This window comes from Odocoileus virginianus, chromosome 19, assembly GCF_023699985.2.
Source record: "Odocoileus virginianus isolate 20LAN1187 ecotype Illinois chromosome 19, Ovbor_1.2, whole genome shotgun sequence".
In the NCBI taxonomy this organism is placed as follows: Eukaryota; Metazoa; Chordata; class Mammalia; order Artiodactyla; family Cervidae; genus Odocoileus; species Odocoileus virginianus.
The window spans coordinates 17,196,393-17,203,763 of NC_069692.1; the positions used below are offsets into that span (position 1 = coordinate 17,196,393).

At 40.5% G+C, this 7,371-nt stretch overlaps 1 non-coding gene across 1 annotated transcript; it reads left to right on the forward strand.

The window, feature by feature from the left end:
• Nucleotides 1-2,583: 2,583 nt before the first annotated feature.
• Nucleotides 2,584-2,656, forward strand: TRNAC-GCA (transfer RNA cysteine (anticodon GCA)). The gene has a single exon. It is a non-coding gene; the product is annotated as a tRNA-Cys (tRNA).
• The last annotated feature ends 4,715 nt before the right edge of the window (nucleotides 2,657-7,371 follow it).

Here is a 7,371-nt window from a genome sequence, read left to right on the forward strand (position 1 = left end):
ACACAGTAAGGTGAAAAGTGTTTCTTGGTTGATTTATTACAAGCAGAATGAAGGAGAACTGGAAAATGAAAAAAATGCTATTTAAAGAAATAGGTACTGACATCAGACAACTTGAATTTGGGGTAGAAATAAAGAGAATTTTCCAAAGTATGAGCCAAAACTCTAAGTCAATGAGGCCACCCTCAGAGTGAGGCTGCTTATGGTAGCACATTTTTTTCCCATATTTCAAGCCTGTTTCTGCCTCAATATTTCTTCTTTCCAAGGAGAAACTGACATCCCAGTTGACCTTCAGTGTAGAATGGCCTCCATACCTTGCTTAAGTGAACTTCAACACAGAGACTGGGAAAAGCTTTGGAGGTCTATTTTATCTCAGATATCTAGAAACCTGGTAACTGCTAGATGGCAGAAAACAAAGGAATGACAGCCCATAAACATGCAGCGCATCATCGTAAGAGCAGTGTACTCTGATAGAAGAGAGACTCGGTGAGCCCCACATGACAGATGCTGCCCATGCCTCTTCTTCCTTTACCTCTGGGCCCACTTGAGAGCTCTGACAGTGGAAATATACAATTTTCAGCCTGCTGACAACTTTATACTTCTAGGACCAACATCTCTCTTCTTATCCTGTTTGGCTGCAAGGAGGCATTTCCTAGAGGTATGGGGGAGTTAATGAGCCTAGCAGAGGAATCCTCAAAGAAAAAAGACACTAATAATGCACAGATTCCTTGGCCTGATTGCTGGTCTCTGTGGCTGGTTTCTCAGAAGGTCCCCAGTGGGCTCAAGCCTCTGTTGCCCAGAGGATGGATAATCCATTCATTACTGCTACTAAGTCACTTCAGTCATGTCCGACTCTGTGTGACCCCATAGACAGGAGCCCACCAGGCTCCCCCGTCCCTGGGATTCTCCAGGCAAGAACACTGGAGTGGGTTGCCATTTCCTTCTCCAGTGCATGCAAGTAAAAAGTGAAAGTGCAGTCACTCGGTTGTGTCCAACTCTTGGCCACCCCACGGACTGCAGCCCACCAGGCTCCTCTGTCCATGGGATTTTCCAGGCAAGAGTACTGGAGTGGGGTGGTCCATTCATTACACCATCCTTTATTGGCTTTTCTTACTTTTTCCTCACTTAATTTTTCCCAGTTCCTCACTTGGGCATTCTGGGATTTTCTAAGTAAAGTCTTTGCTCCAAAATAGGATTTTTTTGGGGGGGCAAACTCAAATGGAAAAATCATTTGAGTTATTATCTGAGAATCCATCTTTAAGAAAATCATTGGAAACATGGGGCGGGGAGACTTATAAACAAAGATTGAATACCGGAGTTTCAGTCATATTACTCAAATCGCCTCAAGTCTATTTGTAAGGTTATATTAACACTGATATTTGCATCCCAATACTTAAACCTTACTGGCTCTTAGAGCTTCTAGAATATTTCTTGAAAGTCCAGAAGTAGTACCGCATGTTTGCCTCCAAATCTCTCAGGGAGGTCACCATCTGAGGCCTCTGCCTTTACCAGCTTACTGGCCTTTACTTCTCTGAGCTGAATTCTCTCTACTTGTCCCATCATGGATGCTCACAATCATGCTGTTGATTCTTCTCTGTAGCCTTTGTTTGTTTACCTGTGTATTCTTTTAATTTTCATTTTATATTATAGTTGATCTACACTAGTGTTAGTTTCAGGCATACAGCAAAGTGAATTAGTTATATATGTATACATTTTTCAGATTCTTTTCTCATGTAGGTTATTACAGAGTATTGAACAGAGTTCCCTGTGCTATACAGTAGGTCCTTGTTGATGTATTTATACATAGTGGTGTGTATGTTAATCCCAAATACCTAATGCGTCTCTCCCCCTACCTTTCCCCTTTTGTAAGCATAAATTTGTTTTCAAAGACTGAGTCCATAGCCTCTTCAAATTAGGAAGTTACGCTCAATGTGAGTTTCCACAACAGGTTTTTGTGAACATTACCCAGCTATAGAAGAACTACCAACAGCCAAACTTGAGTTTAAATACATGGCTCTTCCTCTCCTTTCCTTCAAGGCACAGAGATACCAATGTTAGAGCATCTAGATGTAAAAAGGCATCCACATCATAATCATTTTGCAATATACATGTGTATTAATGTATCACACTGTACATCTTAAACAAGGTTATATGTCAACCATACTTCAATAAAGCTAAGGAAAAAAAGGTGTCTACACCTATTGTCACATTAAACCCAAAGCTATGAGGCCATGCTGTCAAATGCAAATGCATTTCAGGAATTCTGTTTAATGGAGCCACTCATCTCCCACTGAAGCCTAACTCAATAACTGACATATCTATACCTCCAATCTATCACAAAGGAGAACATACATACACACACACACACTTATACACATACACACATACATACAAATTCACACGCACACATGATTCAAGGTTTTCTTTTGGAGAGTTGCATTGCCATTACAATTTTCCTGTCAAGAAGTTTCTCAACATTTAAAATTCATGTATATAAATATTTCTCTGAAGCAAAGACGGTCACTCATTTTAAAATACCAGTCATATCTCAAAGTTTTGGCAGAGTCCCTATTAAAATGGGGGGTTTCCCTGGTGGCTCAGGTGGTAAAGCGTCTGCCTGCAATGCAGGAGACCCAGGTTCGATCCCTGGGTCAGGAAGATCCCCTGGAGAAGGAAATGGCAACCCACTGCAGTACTCTTGCCTGGAACATTCCATGGATGGAGGAGCCTGGTGGGCTACAGTCCATGGGATCGCAAAGAGTCACACATGACTGAGCAACTTCACTTCACTTCTATTAAAATGAGAAGGAATAAGAGAGAAGGAGAAAAAGAAGAGGGAAAAGGGGGGAAATTTTAATGTAAGAAGGCTAGAAAAAGAGAAAGAAATCAAAAGCCCCAAATATAGGAAATGGTTAAATAAACTATGGAATTACCCATGCTGTAGACTCTTGAAATGTGTTTAAAATGATGTCTATAAACACTTTATAGAGGCACATGAAATGATCATTATAATCTTAAATTTAAGGAAAAAACAAGATAAAAATACAAGATAATTACAACTACCTTAAATAAAGGCCTGGGGGAAAAAACAAAAAGATATTAGCACTAACTTTTCAATTACCTTTGGCTTATAGAAATATTCATTTTTCCAACTGTGTTTTTTTCCCTAAAGCTGTCAGTTTTACAAATAAACTATATATGTATGCATGTATGTAACATGTATACAGTTATGCTTGCAAATATGTGTATGTATAATCAGCAAGTGTATACATTACGTCTGTTTTTGCAAAAGAGAGAGAGAACCGACATCCCTTCCCATTCAAGCCCTGTGTCAGCATGTTGACACAGTACATGCTCAGGTACTGTTCTTCAATTCCTGCTTTAGTACTGCTGCCCTTACATCCAAGTTTCCACTTCATTTAGAGATTTGCTAAGAAAGATACACCATCAGGCTGTGATCGTAGTTTGAACGGGCCACTTTTAATTCCACAACTCTTTGCCCTGCCATCACAGCAGGAACAAGGTAAGACAGTTAGGCCAAGACCTAATCTCCTATTTCCAAACTAAAAACGGTAAATCAGGATTGAGCAACAATGGCGAGCTCTCCTACCAAGCAATATTAAGTATCTCCAGGGCTTCCCTGGTGGCCCAGTGGTAAAGAATCTGCTTGCCAATGCGATTAGATCCCTGGTCCGGGAAGATCCCACATGCAGCACAGCAAAAAATTCCACACACCACAGCTGTTGAGTCTACACCCTAGGTCCCAGAACCCCAACCACTGGGCCTATATGCTGCAACTACAGAAGCGCATGCTCCCTAGCGCCCGTGCTCTACAACAAGAAAAGCCACAGCGATGAGAAGCCCACACACCACAACAAAGAGTAGCCCGTGCTCAAGGCAACTAGAGAAAAGCCCACGTAGCAACAAAGACCGCAGCACAGTCAAAAATACATAAATAAACTCATTAAAAAAAAAAAAAGATTGCAGGACACATTTAAACTACTTATTTCTTTTGAACTGGACTAGAATCCAGAGATAAGAGCATCTGCCTAGATCACAGAATCTTTTTTTTCCTAAAATGAGGAACAATGGTCACCTGTCTGGTAAAGAATCTGCCTGCAATGCGGGAGACCTAGGTTCGATCCCTGGATTAGGAAGATCCCCTGGAGAAGCGAAAGGCTACCCACTCCAGTATTCTGGCCTGGAGAATTCCATGGATTGTATAGTACGTGGGGTCACAAAGACTCAGACACGACTGAGCGACTTTCACTCACTCGCTCACTCACTGGGTATTATGCTATTACTGGACTCTAGAAAACTTAGATGTACACAGTACTCTGGGGATTTATACCTCGTAGAAGAGCGGATCACAGTGGTACCCACCATGGGATAGCTCTGGCTATCACTGGGAACACGCGGGCCTCATCTCCAACTGCAGATGGGTCCAGAGGCCCCATCTCTGTGCCAGGTCCATCTTCTGAACAGAGGAAAGGCAAATCCCTCACTTCTCCTGTGACTCATATAGGCTGTAACATTTCAGTTGGGCAAAACAATTTAATATTTTGCTTCTAATAGCACTAATTGAAGCAGAAAAGAAAAGGGGGAAAAGGGGGAGAGAAAGGAAGAAAAGAATTTCTCTAGAAGTAAATTCAAAATTTTTTCAAAGCGTAAGAGTGATTAAAATGTATTTCTTTATTGTTTGTCCTTGCAGCATGAGTTCACCCACACCACTCTTCAGACATCCTGAAAATGGCATTGGATTTTGCAAAGAACATGGAAAATTTTAATTCTTGATTAAGAGAACATTCCTCCTAAGGGCACTGAAGTGTTATGAACACAGGCATCAGTAAAGCAGTAAAGATACTTCAGCCTTCCTTGAGTACTGTTGCCTGCATCGCTCTCGTTTGCATCTTCTTTGGAGACCTATTTCTGTGTACACTGAGGATAGTGGTGTTTGTTTTTGCAAAGCATCTCTACACTTCTGCTTCTCACACTTGCTTCTTGACAAAGCTTAGATAAGATTTTACAGAAGTGACGTCACTCTCAAGAGACAGCAGATGTTCCAGACTAAAGGAATACTGTCCCCCAATTTACATTTTGTGAGATTCCTTATGTATTTTGATACATTTCATTTGTAACTCAAAGTCAACTCGATTTAAAATTGACATAAAAACAAATTAGGTAGCTGGGAAACACTGACTGCTATAATATTTCAAATGAGTTATCAATAGCCATACCTTTTTATACCTTTTATTAGAATAGTGAGAAATTCTGGCTACAGAAATGCATTCTATAGCACTTGGAAATATAAAACCCCCATGGACTAAAAGAAGGCAAATTTGTGAGGAAAAGGTCTCTTCCAAAACTTGCAAAATGATTGCTAGCTCAAGGCCAAAAATTAAATTTTAAAAGATAGTGTATTTAAGTGGGCAGGAATCCATGGTGGTCCATAAAATGTACAGACACAAAGGAATACAGAACCTACAGTTCAAATGAGAGGGATAAAACTTGTAAGGAGGAAAGGGAATAAAGTGTGGGAAAGAACATATGAAATTCACAGAAATGTTCACAATCATAGAAGCTAAATGGCAAATGGTAAATCTAGGCTGTGTTTCTAAGCACACTCCTGTCAGTGTACAAACAGGTCTTAGACTGTTGCTCCAATCCCCCTTTGACTAATATCACTAAATTTCTTCTAACTATAGCCCTTACCACCTAAGCTAAATAATTGATGTATCTCTCTCTCTTTAGGGTTAACATTCTCCATGTGATTGTAAACATTCCCACCCTCTTTAGTCACCCCTTACCAAGCTATTGAATTCTTTTAATCATCTCTTCTAGCAGTAATCCTGGCAGTTCCCTAACCACTATTATCACTTTTCTCTGTACTTCTTCTATTTTGACTATAATTTTGTGGTAATGAGATCCCCAAACAGAAGTATTATTTATTATTCCAATTCTGATTGTGTTTCTGCCCTGTGAAGAGGCCCAGCTCCCTCCTGCTACTTAATGGGATGCTTCCATAGACAGCTTTAAAATCATAATAATGTTCCTGTGTACCATCACATTTCAGCCTCATTTCCCATTTGTTTTTTTCTCTTACCATAGATCTTTTTGACAATGCTATTTCCAGGTTATTCTTTCCCTCTGAGGATCTTGTTTTTAATTATTTTTTCAACACATCTGAGTCTCCTTTCTTTCCACACAGGATTCATTTTCTTTGTCCAGATTTATTTTTTCGTAAGAATACCAAGCTCAGATGTATTTTGTACTCAGAAATGCACACTCCTGAAGACTGTATCTAATGACATAATACCATCTCACCACTTCTGTTTAATGCCAAACATAACCATAAAGGCTTTAAGTGGTCTCTGACCCTTCCCAATTTCCATTTGAAAGTTTCTTCCTTAATGAGGAAAACCATTCAGATGAATAAACAAACAACAAATCAAGATATTACAGAACACAAGGCTCAAGAACAAACATTTATGCTTATTGGTTTGCAAACTGAAGCTCATATACAAGGGCAAGGAGAGACCAAAAAAGAGACAGGCCACTCCAGACTGGTAGATGGCAGTTTTAATAAGCAAGGGACTTTATGTATAATGCTTGCCTAGGGCTCGGGGGTAGGGGCAGGAAGATGAGTAGCTCTCTGCACACATTAGCCAGAATCTTAACACTTCACACAGAGACTAACTGGGTTCAGTCACATACACCTTCCAGATATTGGAATAACACATTGCTCTCGCAAGGCAGAGTCCTTGGAAGAACATCCACTGTGGGAACAGTGGGCAAAGGTATATATTCTAAGGACAGGGGAGGAAGTGAAAAGCCTCTGACTACCTGAGTCCAGTTTGTGGGTCAACCATGATGGGTCGTGTCCTCCTCATGACTTCCTACCACACTCCACCCTCTCAAGACCCAGTTCTTGGCCCTTACAACCTCATGCACACCCCTCTTCTACAGTGCGCCTTGAGTGATCAGCAAGGGGTTTTGCGAGCATGGAGGCATTTCATTTGATGGCATTCTGGCTGCACTGGAGACAGATACCACAGCAGTAATGTAGATGATTGCAAGAGAAAAACAGATCAAGATGATTCCAAAAAAAAGTAACTGTTTTTTTTTTTTTTTTCCACCAAGAGCACTGATTTATGAAGTCTCTTAGACTGGGGTTCTGACCCTTCAGAGCATTCACTTGGGTTCTTATGTGACTTAATAAAGGCGATGTATCAGTTACGAGCTACAATATTCTGGATAATAGCACAGGTGCCTCCTTTTAAGGGAGTGATAATGTCCAAGGCCATCCAATTTTGAAAGACAGCTTTTCTCATTAGAGACATTTCAGTGTTCAGTAAAGATAGGTTTTGCCAGCTA